The sequence below is a fragment of the Talpa occidentalis genome, unplaced genomic scaffold (genome assembly GCF_014898055.3).
Source record: "Talpa occidentalis isolate TD23 unplaced genomic scaffold, MPIMG_talOcc4v2.1 talOcc4.15, whole genome shotgun sequence".
NCBI lineage: Eukaryota > Metazoa > Chordata > Mammalia > Eulipotyphla > Talpidae > Talpa > Talpa occidentalis.
Window position 1 is genome coordinate 55,032,879 of NW_023601543.1, and position 18,794 is coordinate 55,051,672.

General features: G+C 37.5%; 1 pseudogene; it reads right to left on the reverse strand.

Moving 5' to 3' along the window:
- Positions 1-7,315: 7,315 nt before the first annotated feature.
- LOC119245661 (DALR anticodon-binding domain-containing protein 3-like) lies at positions 7,316-8,687 on the reverse strand (annotated as a pseudogene).
- Positions 8,688-18,794: the final 10,107 nt, after the last annotated feature.

Consider the following 18,794-nt stretch of genomic DNA (forward strand, 5'->3'; position numbering starts at 1 on the left):
TGGCTGAATGACCTTATTTGCCTATGCTCAGACAAAATTATGAAGCAATACCTTGTCTCTTTTTAACTGGAAATGACTTATGCAATTGTGGAACTGGCAAGTCCAAAATTTGTAGTACAGGTCACTGGCTGGCATCTCTGGCAAGCGCTAACATTGCAATCTTTAAGCATACTTTCTTCTCCCATAGGGAATTCTAAGGTTTTGCACTTTCGTAAACTTATTTTGTATTTTAATTTTTATTCAGGTAACATTGATTTAGGACACTGTGTATGTTTTAGGAGTACAGGTTCACACCTCTTCAAATGTATATTTTTGCTCTTAAGGTGTTTTAATTGATTTAATGAGGCCCACCATTTTTACAAGAGTAATCTCCTTTACTTCAAGTCAACTGATTGTGTATAATAAACACATCTCAAATACCTTCAAAGCAACTTCTGAATTAGAATTTGATTAAGTAACTGGGTACAAAGCACAACAAAGCAAAAACAGACAATTATAAATCAGAGACATACTACAGGGAAGGAGGTGGTAGAGGGATCAGAGGGAGGGAGGAGCACAGGGGACTGAGGTGATGGTGCACGGGTACATTGGTGAAGGAAACTCTATGGGGACTACACCTGAGGGGGGTGGGGGGAAGCAAATACTGTTTAAAAATGAACAATGATGTAAAAAATAAATAATAATAATAATAAAAATTAAAAATAAATAAGTAAAAAAAATTCTAAAAATAAATAAATGCCATGGTACTGTAGCTTAAGAAAGTTGATATACACACACAGAACCAACCATTATAAGCATTTAGCAAAAACTCTCCATGATTTCCCCACTCATCTCCTGGTAATAACAAATATGTTTTTTATTTATTTATTTATTTATTTATTTATTTATTTATTTATTTATGACATCCTTGTTTATTTTCTCATAATGTAGTATTTCTCCCCTCAAGGTGTGGTAACCATAGTTTTCCCACCACTAATGTGTCCACAGTCCTCCACCTTCTTCCACTGTTCTCCCCTCCCCATTGTTCTCTACTCTCCCTCACACTCCCCCTCCCCAGCCCCTCCTGTGTGTCTCAAGTCTACTGTCTGCTTTCAAGATACAGTCTCACAGTTTGTCATTGTCTAATGGTTTGTTTCATTTCTCCAGATTCCACATATATGTGAAACCATTTGGTATTTATCTTTCTCCTTCTGGCTCTGTTGGTGGGAATGTAGAATAGTCCAACTGCTATGGAAAGACATGTGGAGACTGCTAAAAAGACTAAAAATTGATTTACCATATGACCCAGCATTTCCACTCCTAGGTATCTATCCAAAGAGCAGGAAACCTGAACTCTTATGTTCATGGAAACCCTCAGGGGAACAACACACCACGGAAAGAAAATAAAACTCCAGAACCCTAATGGATGCATTATCATAATTAAGAAAGTCAAAGAACTCAAACAACACCAAAAAAAAAAAAACAGGAAAAAAAATCAGAGTTATATTAGAAGACATAGAAAAGGAAAAGAATGCCATGAAAAACAAAATCAATGGACAGAAGAGCAATAGTAAAATTTAAATAAGAAAATAAAGGAAATTCAGGAGGTAAAAAGATCACTTGAGGAGGTAAAAAAAAATTTGGGAAAGCCATGAAAATAGAATAAATGATATGGAATGTCAAATAAATACTCTTGAAGATACAGATACAAAAAGAACCAAGAAAGAAGAGGAAAGAGAGATACAAAGGAATAAGAATGAATAAAGATTTCAAGAACTACCTGACACTATAAGGAAAGGAAATATAAGAGTCATAGGAATCCCAGAAGGAGAAGAGAGACACAAGGGAGCTGAAAAACCATTCAAGGAAATAACTTGAAGAAGGAAATGAAAATAAATATATAGGAAGCTAGAAGGATGCCACACTAACAAAATGAAAGAAAACAACAGAAAGGCACACAGTAGTAGAACTTCCAAAAGTTCACACAAAGAAAAAATAATGAAGCTGATGAAGAGGAAGAAACAAATAACATATGAAGGTGAAACAATTAGGCTGCCATCAGACATCTCTGAAGAAACACTGTGGAAGAGAATGGGGTGACATATTAAAAAAAAATCCAAAAAAATTGCCAGCCAACAATACTTTATCCTGCAAAACTCCCCTTCCTGTATAAGGAAAAAATAAGGACCTTCTCAGAAAAACAAAATCTTCAGAAATTTGCTTCTGGGCCTCCCTGATGGTGCAAGGGGTTAAGACACAACCTATGAAGCTATCCCCAGCCTCCAGCCAGGGAGCAACCCACATTTTGCAGCAGACCTGACTCGCCCGCTGCTCCCTTCAGCAGTGTACTTTGGTAGATCTGCCTGTTCTACTCCCCACTCTGTCCCTGGTGAATCCTCTAATTCGCCCCCACACCTTTGGCCTGTACCCCAGCTCTTGTATGAATAAATAAATAAATAAATCTTTTTAAAAAAGAAATTCACTTTTACTAAACCCCCACTCCAAGAAATATTACGAGAAGCCATAGAATCAAAATCAACAGAGGAATGAAGATGAAGAACTGAACAAGGTATTGATTAGAACCGCAGAACAATGAACAAAGTGGCAGTAACAGACTTCCAAGTATCAAAAATCACCCTAAACATTGTCTAAACTCACCAATAAAAAGACACAGTAGTGGGCATCCCCTGGTGGCGCAGCGGTTGAGCCCTGGGCTGCGAGGCTGCCCGCAGCCTCTGCAGCGCTGGTTTGTTCCCCGGCAGCCGGCCAGGATCCAACAACAACAACAACAAAAAAAAAAAAAACACAGTAACATGTTGGGTTAGAAAACAGAATTCAGGCCTCCCGGTGGCGCAGCGGTTGAGTGCTGGGCTGTGAAGCAGCCGGCGAGGGTCCCACATGGTGCACAGACCTCTCCTGCTGTGCCCCCTGCTCCCCTCAGCTGTGTACTTCATCAGTCTGCCTATTCTCCCTGCTCTGGGTCTGGTGAATTCTCTCGCCCTCCCACAATTCTGACTGTACTCTGGTTCTTGTATAAATAAATAAATAAATATTTTCAACCTTCTGCTGTCTGTAGAATAACACATTTGAGTTTTAAGGTTAAATATAGATATCAAACTAGAAAACAACTACAAAAAAAGAAAGCCAGAAGACAACCCCCACCCCATTGTGTGGAGACTGAACAGCATGCTACTACTGAAAGACCACTGGGTTAATGAAGAAATCAAAGAAGAAATTTAAAAATACCCTGAAACAAGTGATGGTGAGAACCTAACTTTCCAGAATTTATGGCCATTTATGAGACATAGCAAAAGCAGTATTAAGCGGAAAGTATATAGCAATATAAGCCCACATCAAGAAGAAAGAAAGAACCCAAACTCATCTTGAGGAACTAGAAAAAGAAACCCAAAGGCCAGTAGAAGAAAGAAAATAATAAAAATTAAAGCAGAAATAAATGAAATAGAAATTTTAAAAGATAGTCTGAAAGATCAATGAAATCAAAAGCTGGGTTCTTAGAAAAAATTAACAAAATAGACAAACCTCTAACTAGGCTCACAAAGAAAAAGAGGGAGAAAACTCAAGTCAATAGGATCATAAACAAAAGAGGAGAAATTACAACAGACACAGCAGAAATCCAGAGCGTATTTACAGATTACTGTGAACATTTATGTACAAGTAATCTGCTGTGCTCACTCTTGACTTTGTATTTATCCATCTCTTCCCCCACCCCAGAATTCTGTACTCAGAATTCAAGGCTTAGTTTTGAGAATGGAATTATCTGACCCTTTGACTGGTTTCTCTATAGTCCACATAACAATGAAATCATCCAGTATTTTATCTTTCTCATTCTGGGTTATTCCGCTTAACATAATCCCTTCCAGTTCCATCCATGTTGCTGCAAATGGCATGAGTTTCTTTGATGATCAATGGTATTCCATCATGTATTTATACAATATCTTCTTGATCTACTCACCTGTTTTGGGGAATTTAGGTTGTTTCCATATTTTGGTTATTGTAAATAGTGCTGCAATGAACACAGGAGAGCAGGTTTCCTTTTTTATTTTATTTTTAGTTTATATATTTATTTTTTATATCATCACTCATTTTTGTACAATGTGTGATTTCTCCTCTCAGGTGTAGTCCCCATAAAATTCCCACCACCAAGTTACCTGTGAACAATCACCATAATCTCTTGTGCTCTTCCCACCCCTATTTTGATCCCTTTCCCTCCCCCTCCCCTACAGAAAGTCTCTGATTTATAGTTTGCCTCATATTTTTGTCTTTGTTTTTCCTGATCCCTTGTTTGTTCCTCTATATTCCTCCTATAAGTGAAGCCAACCAATATTTTTCTTATTTATTCTGACCTATTTCATGGAGCATGGTCCCTTCCAGCTCCATGCATGTTGCTGCAAATGGCATGAGTTTATCTTTTTTAGTTGCTGGATAGTATTCCACTGTGTATATATACCATATCTTCCTAATCCAGTCATCTGATTTTGGGCATTTAGGTTGTTTCCATATCTTACCTATTGTAAATAGTGTTGTAGGAAACATAGGGGTGCACATATCCTTTTGAATTAATGTTTTTTGTCCTTTGGGGAAATCCTAGAAGTGGAGTTGCTGGGTCACATGGAAGCTCCAATTTTAGTAGTTTGAGGGTCCTCCACACAGCGTTCCATAGTGTCTGGACCAGTTTACATTCCTACCAGCAGTGTAAGAGGGTTCCTTTTTCCTCCACATTCTCCCCAACATTTGTTGTTACCAGTTTTTTTTTTTTTAAATAAGTCATTCTCACTAGTGTGAGGTGGTATCTCATTGTGGTTTTGATTTGCATTTCCCTAATGAAAAGTGATGTTGAGCATTTTTTTCATATATCTGCTAGCCATTTGCATTTTCTCTTTGGAGAAACGCCTTTTCAGTTATTCTACCCATTTTTTTAACACTGAATATATATATATATATATTTTCTTTTTTTAAGATTTATTTTTTTATATTCCCCATACAATTGTACCCCCTTATTTTGACCCCAATCCCTCCTCTACCTGCCCCCCATAGTGTGTCTCTGGCTTGTAGTTGCTTGTTGATTTTGATTTTTTCTTTATTATACTTATTCTTTTTTCCTGGTCCCTTATTTAGGTTTTCTAGATTCCTGCTATGAGTGAGACCATCCGGTATTTTTCTTTTTCTTTCTGGCTTATTTCGCTGAGCATGATACTTTCCAGCTCCATCAATGTTGCTGCAAATTGCATGAGTTTATCTTTTTTGATTGCTGAGTAATATTCCATTGTATATATATTCTACCCATTTTTTTACTGGATTGTTTGCTTTTGTTTTGTTGAATCACATAAGCTTTTTGTACATCTTTGAAATTAGTCCCTTATTAGTTGTATGGACTGCAGATATTTTATCCCAATCAGTCGGATGTCTCTTTATTTTGGTTATTGTCTCTTTTGCTGTACAGAAGCCTTTTATTTTAATGTAGTCTCAGCTGTTTATCTATTCCTGCATTTTCTTTCTTTCAGGGAATGAGTCCTTAAACATATTCCTGATGTGTATGACATGGTGTGTTTTGCCTTGTTCCATTGCCTATTCTTTGCTCCTTTGTCATAGATTAGTTATCCATATATGTATGGCTTTATGTCTGGATTTTCAATTTGATTCTGTTGGTCTGTGTGTCTGTTTTTGTTCCAGTACTGTACTGTTTTAATTACTATGGCTTTGTAGTATAGTTTGAAGTCTGGGAGTGTGATACCTTCATTCACCTTTTTAGTCAGGAGATCTTTGGCTATTTGAGGCTTTTTGCGATTCCATATGAATTTCATCAATATTTGTTCTATTTCTTCAAAGAATGCCATTGAGATTTTTATTGGAATTGCATTGAATCTGTAAATTGCTTTTGGTAGGATGGCCATTGTGTTAATGTTAATTCTTCCAATCCATAAGCAGATAATGTCTTTCCATTTCTTTGCGTCTTCTATTTATTTTAACAATATTTTGTTATTTTCTTTGTATAGATCTTTCAGCAGATTTCCTTTTGAATTAGTGTTTTTGTTTTTTTATGTTACTTGGGTAGATACCTAAGAGTGAAATTGCTAGGTTGTATGTGACATCGATTTTTAGGCTCTGGAGGAAACTTCACATTGCTTCTCATAAGGACTGGACCTGTCTACATTCCCACTAACAGTGCAAGAGGTTTCCTTTGTTTCATGACCATTTATTTCTAATTTTTTTAATGTGGGCCATTCTCCCTGGTGTGAGGTGCTATCTCGTTGTAGTTTTGATTTGTATTTCCCTGATGATAAGTGATGATAAATATTTTGTATATGTTTGTTGGCCATCTGCATGTTTTCTTTGGGGATATGTCTATTTAACTCTTCTGCCCATTTTTTTGATTGGGTTTTTTGTTTTCTTTTTGTTGAGTTGTATGAGATCTTTCTAGATCTTCAATATCAGTCCCTTCTCAATTGTGTGGTGTGCAAATATATTCTCCCATCAAGTAGGGTGTCTCTTTGCTTTGGTTGTTCACTCTTTTGTTGTACATAAGCTTCTCAGTTTGATGTAGTACAAGTTTATATTTTCCTTTTATTCCCTTACTGCTGGGAATAAATACACAAAGACATTTCTGAAGCTTATATCATAGAGTGTTTTCTCTTTTTCCTTCTATGTATTTTATAATTTCAGTTCATAAATCCAAGTCTTTTATCCATTTTGAGTTGATTCTCACGTGTGGTGTAAGATAGTTGTCTGTTTTTATTATTTTGCATGTGGCAGTCCATTTTTCTCAGTACCATTTATTGCAGAGGCTTTCTTAGTTTCAGTGTATATTCTTCACTATTTGTCATAGATAAGTTGTCCATATATTTGTGGTTTAACTTCTGGGCTCTCAATTCTTTTTTTTTCTTTGTTTTTTTTTTCTGTTTGTTTGTTTGTTTTGTAACAGAAGCAATTTATTTTTGTTCCAGGGCTCTAGCATAATCTGTGTTTTTTTTTTTTCCTCATTTGATGACTTTTTTTTTGTAAGTTTTGTATTTTTTTAAGATTTATTTATTTATACAAGCACTAGGTACTGTCAGAAGCATGGGAGGGTGAGAGAATTCACCAGAGCCAGAGCAGGGAGCAGAACAGGCAGACTGAGGAAGTACACTGCTGAGGGGAGCAGCAGGCGGCAGGAGAGGTCTGCTGCACCATGTGGGACCCTCGCCCGGCAGCTGGGGATCGAACCAGTGCTGCAGAGTCTGCGGGCAGCTTCACAGCCCAGCACTCAAACGCTGTGCCACCGGGGAGGCCCCATTTGATGACTTTTTGACCATTCCCAGATATTGCGATCTCTGTGGCCTTAGATGTGGCTCAATAGATGTAGACCCACCAGAGCCAGGCCAGTATGCATCATTTCATGCATGGCCTGCAGAAGCTGCAAATGGGCAAGCACTTGACCAAATTGGTGTGGTTGATGCTACCCTAGGATGTGTTATAGTCTGAGCTGAAATCCCCGAGCTGCAACAAGAATTACCATACCCTCTCTATGTGTATAGTAGTGTGATGTTTGGAACTATGCAGTCCAGGACTGCTGTCTGGTCCAGCAGGTCCAGGAAGGGGAGGACACTGTTGAAGAGCAGCAGTGAGTAGTCCAGATGCTCACAATTGGGAAAGTGGGGTATAGACCTTGGTCCGTGCTGTATTTGTAAATCTCAAAGAGTGTATTGAGATGAGCACAGTTATACATGACAAAGCTGCCACTCTTAGTACCCCTGGTGAAAATGCTGTTGTTGGGTAAGGCTAGGAGGAGGTGACTCTGTGGGGCTGTACTGAACATCTCACACTTGATGGTCATCACAGAAAGAAACTTGAAGATCTCTGTCCTGGTTGGGTCTTGTGCTAGGTCTATACCATGCTTCAGTGGTTGAGGCCTTGCACACCTAGGCATGATAGAACTCTTAGTGCCTGGGGGACAGTCAAGGTGCCAGATGCATGAGCTACTTCCATTGGCCAGAGACCAAATTCTTCTGTCTGAGAGGAGCCTGGCCACTCAACTTCCATCAGAGCAGGTCCAACTTTTGTTGCTGAAACTCCTCCTCATGGCTCACCAGATGTACAACCAACAATACAGCTATCTATATTAGCATCTGGGGCTGCAGTCAGGCCTTGGGAGTTATCAGCAGGTCAGTGCTGCACAACTTCCTGACTTTCAGTCATCACAGAGAGTAGATCTCAGTTACCAGGCAGCTGTTAAGGATGGGGTCATAATTAGCACTGTGTCCTCCTTCTCCTACTAGCTCTTATAGACACATTCTGCCCAGGGAAAAAGGGGACAGGTATTCTCTGTCATGGGCAGGGCTAAGCTCTGCAAGTGCCTGGGTCCTCAGAGCTTTGGTGGCAACCTCTTTGAGGGAGTGGGCCAGCCCACCCACAGTTACTGCAGGAAGGTCAGCACATGGAGTCCACATGGAAGACACATCCTTCACATTCAGTCCATGAGCATGTAGTGCTGGCACCAGGTGGTCTGCCATGAGCACAACATGCAGGTTGTTTAGGTAAATGGTACTTGGGCTACCATCTATCACCAGGCAATGCAGAATAATGCATACGTCTAGAGAAGCTGGTATGATAGGTGTGGCATAGGCAGCTACTGCACAAAGCACACACTGGAAGACAGCCAACTGTTGCAACTGGAATGCCAGGTATGTGGGGGTCCATATGCAGTGCAGCATGAGGGCCACATTGGCCCTGTAGGCCTGTGAGCACTCAGATCACACACTAGGACACCTGCCCTCTCTTAAGTGGGCCTATAGTATGACACTGGACAACTAGGAATCTCTTGATATATTGTCCCCTTAATCACTGTATAGTGCCCTTCCCTGTATCTTGTTAGCTTTTTCAGCTCAAAATCTATTTTGTCTAATATAAATATGATTGTCCCTGCCTTCTTTTGTGTCCCATTTTCTTCTAGGATTGCTTCCTAACCCTTTACTTTGAGCCTATATTTGTCTTTGGAATTTAGGTTTGTCTCCTAGAGACAGCAAAAGGTTAGATTCTGTTTCCTGATCCAGCTGGATATGTTGTGTTTTTCATTCTTGAGTTCAGCTCTTTAATTGTAAAATCATTGTTGATATGTAATGGTCTGTTACTGTCATTTTATTTTTGATTTTTTTTTATTTTGCAATTTAATACCTGTCAGCAGAATTTCCTCTGGGAATGGATTTTCCTACCCATGTTGGGCTTGGGTTGTTCTTAGTGGTGTCCATGTATTCTTCTGCCTGCTGAATTGGGGGCTTTTGTGGCTTCCTGCTCTTTCATTACTGTTTTATTCCTTGTGCTGTTTTTAGGTTTATTGCTGTTCTTTCACTAGCTTTTTAAGGGAAAATCTTAACCAAACTATTTTCCTTTAATTTTTTTAAAGATTTATTTTTATTTTATTTTACTTATTTATTTATACAAGCACTGGGTACAGTCAGAAGAGCGGGAGGGTGAGAGAATTCACCAGAGCCAGAGCTGGGAGCACAGCAGGCAGAAGGACTGAAGTACACTGCAGAGGGGAGCAGGAGAGGTCTGCGCGCCATATGGGACCCTCCTCCCATGGCCGGGGAGCAGCCGGGGATCGAACCGGCGCTGCAGAGGCTGCGGGCAGCTTCCCAACCCAGCGCTCATCCGCTGCGCCACCGGGGAGGCCCCCTTTAATTTTTATTTATGAAAATGTTGAAGACTATGAGATTTTTCTTAGTTTTTAAAATATATCCCACAGGGTCTCCCCGGTGGCGCAGCGGTTGAGCACTGGGCTGCGACGCTGCTCGCAGCCTCTGTAGCACCGATTCGATCCCCGGCCGCCGGCAAGGATCACACATGGCACGCAGACCTCTCCTGCTACCCGCTGCTCCCCTCAGCCGTGTTCTTCCTCCGTCTGCCAGTTCTGCTCCCCGCTCTGGCTCTGGTGAATTCTCTCACCCTCCCGCGCTTCTGACTGTACCCAGTGCTTGTATAAATAAATAAATAAATCTTTAAAAAAATAAAATAAAATAATATTTCCCACAGACATATTGCAATGTTTTCTTTATGAATTGGTTCAGAAAACCTGCAATTTTGTTTTGTCACTACCATATTGCCCAAAACATTTTAATAGATTTTTTTTCATTCCAGATCTAAGTCCCTGTGTGGTTTCTAATTTAGTTTATAATTATCAATTTTATTGCATTATAATTGGAGAGTGCTGTTTGTAATACTTCTACTTATGGAATATTATATGTTTCATTTGTAACCAAAAAAATATTAAACCAGCTCAAAACAGCAAAAATGATTTAAAAGTGCAAATTTATATGTATGTATAAACAAACTGTAAGAGATTATGAAATATTAATTTTACACCTTCTTGCTCATGTAAATCTTGTACATCAAAATATGCTATTATGAGTGAAAAAGACAAGCTACAAAGGGGATTAAATATTAACAAAACATATATCAAACAAAGTTCTCTACTTCAGCCTGTGAAAAGTCTACTAAAAATCAATATCAACAAAGCATATAAATCAATAGAAAAAAATGGCTGAAGTATAGAACAAGCACTTCACAAGATAAGATTTCAAATGACTAAAAAAATGATGACAAAGAGGAGTTTCAGGAAATTATACTTACAATGAATTCCGACACCAACTCAATGACTAAAAATAAAAATAGAATGCCAAATTTTGATGAGAATGTTGGCAAACACAAACTGTCATACAAAACTGGTTGGACTGTCAATTTGTATTATCATTTCAGAACTCTCTTTGGTAGGTATAACAAATCTGAACATATGCAATGTCCTATGACTTGCAGCTATACTTTTGGGTAAGTACTGAAGGAAATTAACATTTATGATATAATTATCACCAAAAATCTGTATAAGATTGTGCTCAGGCACGAAATGTAATATTCCAGATGAAAACTACTCAAATGTCCATAACAAGTCAGAACAATGAATAATAGTTTCTGCATCCATGTGATAGAAATATGCACTAAAAATAGTTGTCATTCCAAACCAGTGTTGTTTTTGAAAGTCTATTTCTTTAATATTGGAAGAATCCTTCATTAGTATTATTTCTTTAGTAAAATCATTGACAAAGATTCACTTCTTTCTTGTCTCATTTCTATGTATTTTATCATAATCTAATGAAATGAAAAAATACATTTTGTCGACATTGCTGTTGGGAGTGCAAACTGGTCCATCTTCTATTTCTATTATTAAGTTTGGGTCTGGGTTTAACTGATCACCTAGGGCTGTAGTGAGAGCTGCACATAGAATGATTTTTTTAGAGTAAAAACGTAGGGAGGCCAGCATGCAGAGCCCAGAGGGGGAGCAGCAGCCACAGCCAGGGCAGAACACAGGCATAGGGAAGTGCAGAAAAGTGGGCTTCCAACTCGCCATTTTAGAATAGGTACCCTTGCCTCATCAAAAACTGCTTGAAACTGGGAGAGAGCTGACCCTGCAGCTAGAGGTGAGCTGAAGGCCCCCACAAGCCAGGTCCTGTCTGGCAGAGAGTTGGAGCCCAGAGGGGGATCCAGCAATTTGGAGCCCAGCAAGCAATCCAACCATCCCACCTCCAGGGCAGTCTGCGGGACTTCAAGACACACCTTTGGAATTAAACAAATACAGGCGGAGAAGGTATTCTGTGATAGCAACCATTAACATATTCATAGTATCACTGCTGTACTGGACATCTGGCATAACAGCATTGGCCTTGATTGGACCACCAGTTTCTGACATCCCAGAAAGAGCACACCAAAGAGATGGCAGCCAGTACCAGCAGCACAGTGTCTCAGCGCATAGGACAAATTAGAAAACAAGTAGCAGGGAGAAGAAAAACTACAAGCAACCAAGCAAGTCCTCAGGAAGAAGACACAGCACAAAATAAAAATCACCCACCAGATTGCAATAACAGTGACTTGGAAGAACTTCTGAGCCTTCCAGACAGAGAATTTAAAATTGCCGTTATTAAAAAACTGACAGAAGTCATTAAGGAAAACAATGATAAGGGAAAAATAATAAGCGATCAGATGATTGAAATTGAGTCTCTAAAGAAGGAAATGAAAGAAATGCAGGAGATCAAAGGATTAATGGAAGAGGTAAAGAACTCTGGGAAATGCAGTGATAGCAAAATAGATGAAATGGAAGAACAAATAAGCACTCTTGAAGACACAGAAATAAAAAGAACCAAAGCAGAAAAGGAAAGAGAAGTATGAATGAAAAAGAATGAAGAAAGACAGTGGGAACTATCTGACTCCATGAGGAAAGGAAATATAAGAGTTATAGGAATTCCAGAAGGAGAGGAGAGAGACATAGGTACAGAGAATATATTCCAGGAAATAATTGAAGAGAACTTCCCAACATGAAGGAGCTGAAAATATACATACAAGAAGAATGCAAAATTTCCAGGATGAAAGGGAAAATACAGCAAGACACATAACAGTAAAACTCCCAAGAACCTAAGACAAGGAAAAAATAATGAAGATGGCAAGAGGGAAGAAACAGGTAACATACAAAGGGAAATAAATCAGGCTGACATCAGACTTCTCCAAAGAAGAACTATGGGCAAAGAGAGAGTGGAGGGACATAGTCAACAGACTCTAAGACAACAAATGCCAACCAAGAGTACTCTATCCCGCAAAGCTTTCCTTCCACTGTGAAGAAAGAATAAGAAACTTCCCAGGCAAACAGAAACTCTGGAATTTCATTACAACTAAACCCCACTCCAAAAAATACTACAAGGAGTCCTAAAGCCAGAACTAACAGAGGGAAGAATAAGAATGAAACAAGACCAAAAATAATTGCTAAAAAATAAATAAATAAAACAAGAGAAAAGACAAAAAAAAAACTGGCAAATACAGATGGTAATATATCAATATTAACTCTCAATGTAAATGGACTAAATTCTTCAATAAAAAGACATAGAGTTGCAGGCTGGGTTAAACAACATGGATGGAGCTAGAAGGGATCATGCTCAGCGAAATAAGTCAGAAAAAAAAAGAAAAATACCGGATGGTCTCACTCATTGCAAGAATTTAGAAAACCTAAATAAGAGACCAGGAAAAAGACTAATCAATACAAAGAAAAAATCAAAATCAACAAGCAACTATAAACCAGAGACACACTACTGGGGGCGAGGGAGGGAGGCGCAGGGAAAGGAAGGACTAGAGTCAAAATGAGGAGGAAGGTGCAATTGTATGAGGAATATAACCAAAATAAAAATGCATACATTGTGCAAAGATGAAAAAAGATGTAAGAATTATATAAAATAAAATATTTAAATAAAAAAAGAGAGTGCTAAAAATTCAAGAAGAAAAAAAATATGCAGTTCAAGTAATTGCAAATTCAATTTCTTTTTGGTTGGGTAATGCTCTTTAAACCAGTTACTAACTTTTGTGAAAGTTTATATTGTCCATGTATTTCTTTACTTTGTCTCATTTATAGCTAAAGGGGAAAACATAAGAGAAAAATTGATGTCATAGTTTGATCTTCCTATGTTAATTAAAAATCTTCAGATGTGAAAAAAATTGAGAAGGAAAGGATAATACTAAACACGTTCTATGAAGCCAACACTACACTAATGCCAAAACCGAACAAGGACAATACAAAAAAAGTAAACTACAGGCCAATCTCTCTAATGAACACGGATGCAAAAATCCTCAATAAAATTTTAGCTATCAGAACCAAACAATGTATCCATAAGATAATTCACCATGACCAAGTAGGATTCATGCCAGGGACACAAGGGTGGTTCAACATCTGAAAATCAATCAATGTAATCCAACACAGCAACAAAAAGAAATATAAAAACCATGTGATAATATCAATAGATGCTGAGAAAGCTTTTGACTAAATAAACACTCATTTATGATAATGGCCCCTGAAATTCTCAGGATACAAGGGACTTAACTTAATACAATAAAGGCCATTTCTTTGTGTATTCATCTATTTATTTTTAAGTGTTTTATAGTTTTTTTTCTTTTTTTGTATAGGTCCATTACCTCTCTTGTTAGGTTTATTCCCAAGTATTTGATATTTTTTTGTTTCAATAATAAAAGGGATTTTTTTTGATTATTTCTTCTTCTTCAGATTTATTGTTTGTGTATAGGAAGGCTACTTATTTTTGCGTGTTGATTTTGTATCCTGCCATTTTACTAAACTGATTGATGAGTTGAATTAGTTTTTCTGTGGAGTTTTTGGGGTTCTCCATGTGTATTATCATATCATCTGCAAATAGTGATAGTTTAACTTCTTCCTTCCCTATTTGGATTCCTTGTATGTCTTTCTCTTGTCTTATTGCTCTGGCTAGGACTTCCAGTACTATATTGAAAAGCAGTGGTGAGATTGGACATCCTTGTCTTGTTCCAGATCTTAATGAAAATGCTTTCAGCTTTTCACCAGTATCATTCTGTCATATATTGCCTTTATGATATAAGTTATGTTCCTTATATCCTGAGAATTTCAAGGGCCTTTATCATAAATGGGTGTTGTACTTTGTCGAAAGTTTTCTCAGCATCTATTGATACTATCGTATGGTTTTTATATTTCTTTTTGTTGATGTGTTGGATAACATTGATTGATTTTCAGGTATTAAACCATCCTTGTGTCCCTGGAATAAATCCTACTTGGTGGTGGTGAATTATCTTATGGATACATTGTTGGATTCTGATAGCTAAAATTTTATTGAAGATTTTTGCATCACTGTTCATTAGAGAGATTGGCCTGTAGTTTTCTTTTTTGTGTTGTCCTTGTTCAGTTTTGGTATTAGTGTAGCGTTGGCTTCATAGAATGTGCTTTGGATTATCCCTTCCTTCTTAATTTTATGAAAGATTTTGTGAAGGAGAGGCACTAATTCGTTTCTGAATGTTTGGTAGAATTCATTTGTAAATCCATCTGATCCTGGGCTTTTGTTTTTGGGGAGGTTTTTGATTACCATTTCAATTTTGCTGCTTGTATTTGGTCTGTTTAGGTGTTCCATGTCTTCTTTATCTAGCTTTGGGTGATTGTATAGTTGTAGGAATTTGTCCATCTCTTCTATATTGTTGAAATTCTTTGCATATAACTATTCATAGTAGTTTTTGATTATTCGTATAATTTCTGCTGTGTCTGTTGTGATTTCTCCTCTTTCATTTGTGATCCTATTTATTTGCACTTTCTCCAGCCATGGATTGGAAGAATTAAAATTATCAAAAAGGCCATCCTACCAAAAGAAATTTACAGATTCAATGTTATTCCCATGAAAATTTCAATGACTTGCATTTCCCTGATTACAAGTGATGTTGAACATTTTTTCATATGCCTGTTGGCCATTTGCATTTCCTCTTCAGAGAAGTTTCTTTTCAGCTCTTCTGCCCATTTTTTAACTGGATTATTTTCTTTGTTTTTGTTGAGTCTCATCAGCTCTATGTAGATTTTTGTGATCAGTCCTTTATCATTAGTGTTGTGTGACACCAGTTAGAATAGCACATATTAAAAAAACTAACAACAACAAATGTTGGCGAGGTTGTGGAGAAAAAAGGAACTCTCCTGCACTGTTGGTGGGAGTGCAAACTAGTCCAACCACTATGGAGAGCTGTGTGGAGATTTCTGGACCTACTAAACATAGAGCTTCCATATGAACCAGCAATTCCACTCCTAGGTATTTACCCAAAGGACACAGAAACATCAATCCAAAGAACACCTGCACCCCTATGTTTATAGCAGCACTTTTTACAATAGATAAGCTTTGGAAACAACCCAAATGCCCAAAAATAGATGACTGGATCAAGAAGATGTGGTACATATACACCATGGAATATTACTCAGTATTCAAAAAATATAAACACATGCAATTTGCAGCAACATGGATGGTGCTGGAAGGGATTATGTTCAGCGAAAAAAGCCAGAAAGAAAAAGAAAAATACCAGATGGTCTCACTCATAGCAGGAATCTAGAAAACTTAAATAAGGGACCAGGAAAAAGAATAACTATAATAAAATCAAAATCAAAATCAACAAACAACTATGAACCAGAGACACTCTGTGGTAGGATTGGGGTCAAAATAAAGGGGTCGCAATTGTATGGGGAATATAAAAATTTATAATTAAAAAATAAATAAATAAATTTACTAATAAATAAAAAATATATACAGTTACTAATAAAAAAAAATTAATGACATTCTTCAAAGAAATAGAACAATTATTGATGAAATTCATATGGAGTAGCCAAAAACCCCCAATAGCCAAAGCTCTCCTGAAAAATAAAGAAGGGAATAGAGGCATTACACTCCCAGACTTCAAACTGTACTACAAAGCCATAATCATCAAAACTGCATAGTACTGGAACAAGAACAGACACACCAACCAAAGGAACAGAATAGAAGATCCAGCAACAAACCACAGATTTATGGTCAACTAATCTTTGACAAAGGAGCCAAGAACATGCAATGGAGAAAAAAGTTTGTTCAATTAATGGTGCTGGGAAAATTTGGTCACTATATGCAAAAGAATGAAGCTTGACTACTATCTCACACCATGCCCAAAAACCAACTCAAAAATGGATTAAAAAACTAGAGATAATACCTGAAACCATAAACTATATAGAAGGAAATGTAGGCGAAACACTACATGACATGCACCTCAAAGACATCTTTATAGACATATCACCCAAAGCAGTGATAGTGAAGGCAAAGATAAACAGCTGGGACTACATCAAACAGCTGGGACTACATCAAACAGCTGGGACTACATTAAAGAGCTTCTGCACAGCAAAAGAGACAATAACCAAAACAAAGAGAAACCCCACCGACTGGAAGAAAAATTTTGCACACAACACTAATGATAAAAGACTGATCACAAAAATCTACAAGAGCTGATGAGGCTCAATAAAAACAAAGTAAATAATGCAGTCAGAAAATGGGTAGAAGAGCTAAAAAGAAACTTCTCCAAAGAAGAAATGCATATGGCCACCAGGCATATGAAAAACTGTTCAACATCACTGGTAATCAGGGAAATGCAAATCTAAACTACAATGAGATACCATCTTACACCAGAGAGAATGAAAATATTTAAAAAACTAGCAACAACAAATGTTGGCAATTTGAAGAGAAAAAGGACTCTCCTGCACTGCTGGTGGGATTGCAAACTGGTCCAACCACAATGGAGAGCTGCGTGGAGATTTCTTGACCTACTAAAGATAGAGATTTCATATGATGCAGCAATTCCACTCCTAGGTATTTACCAAAAAGTCACAGAATCATTAATTCTAAAGGGCTCCTGCTCCCCTAAGTTTATAGCAGCACTATTTACAATAGCTAAGCTATGGAAACAACCCATATGCCCAAAAATAGATGACTGGATCAGGAAGATGTGGTATATATACACAATGGAATATTACACAGAAATCAAAAAGATAAACACATGCAGTTTGCAGCAACATGGATGGAGCTAGAAGGGATCATGCTCAGTGAAATAAGTCAGAAAGAAAAAAGAAAAATGCCGGAAGGTCTTACTCATAGCAGGTATTTAGAAAACCTAAATAAGGGACCAGGAAAGGGACTGATTAATACAAAGAAAAAATCAAAATCAACAAGCAACTATAAACCAGAGATACACTGCAGCGGGGGTGTAGGAGAGGGGTGAGGAAGGATTAGGGACAAAATAAGGGTGTGTCATTTATGATAAAGGCTCTTGAAATTCTCGGGATACAAGGAACATACCTCAACATCATAAAGGCCATATAAGACAAGCCCACAGCCAATATCATTCTCAATGGTGAAAAGCTGAAAGCATTTCCATTAAGATCCGGAACACGACAAGGTTGTCCACTCTCACCACTGCTTTTCAAAATAATACTGGAAGTCCTAGCTGGAGCAATAAGACAAGAGAAAGACATAGAAGGAATCCAAGTAGGCGAGGAAGAAGTCAAACTATAACTACTTGCAGAGGAGATTATAATATACATAGAAAACTCCAAAAACTCCACAGAAAAACTAATTAAACTGATCAATCAGTTTAATAAAGTGGCAGGATACAAAATCAACGCATAAAAATGAGTAGCCTTCCTATACACAAAGAATAAATCTGAAGAAGAAGAAATCAAGAAAATCATTCCTTTCGTTATTGAAAAAAAAATCAAATACTTGGGAATAAACCTAACAAAAGAAGTAAAGGACCAATACAAAGAAAACCATAAAACACTGTTAAAAGAAATAGAAGTAGACATAAAGAAATGGAAAGACATCCCCTGCTCACGGATCAGAAGAATTAACATTATCAAAATGGCCATCCTACCAAAAGCAATCTACCAATTCAATGCTATTCCAATTAAAATTTCAATGTCTTTCTTCAAAGAAATAGAAAAAATATTGATCAAATTCATATGGAGCCATCAAAAACCCCAAATAGCCAAAACACTCCTAAAAAAAAAAAGAAGGGAATGAAGGCATCACTCTCCAAGATTTCAAACAATATAACAAAGCCATAATAATCAAAACTGCATGGTATTGGAAAAAGAACAGACACACAGACTAATGGAACCGAATAAAAAACCCAGAAATGAACCCACAGATTTATGGTCAACTAATCCTTGACAAAGGAGCAAAGAATATGTACTGGAGCAAAGAAAGTTTGTTCAATAAATGGTGCTGGGAAATCTGGGTTGCTACATACAAAAGAATGAAACTTGACTACTACCTCACACCATGCACAAAATCAACTCAAAATGGATTAAAGAACTAGACATAAGACCTGAAACCATAAAATACATAGAAGGAAATATAGGTGAAACACTATATGACATGCACCTCAAAGACATCTTCACAGACACATCACCCAAAGCAGTG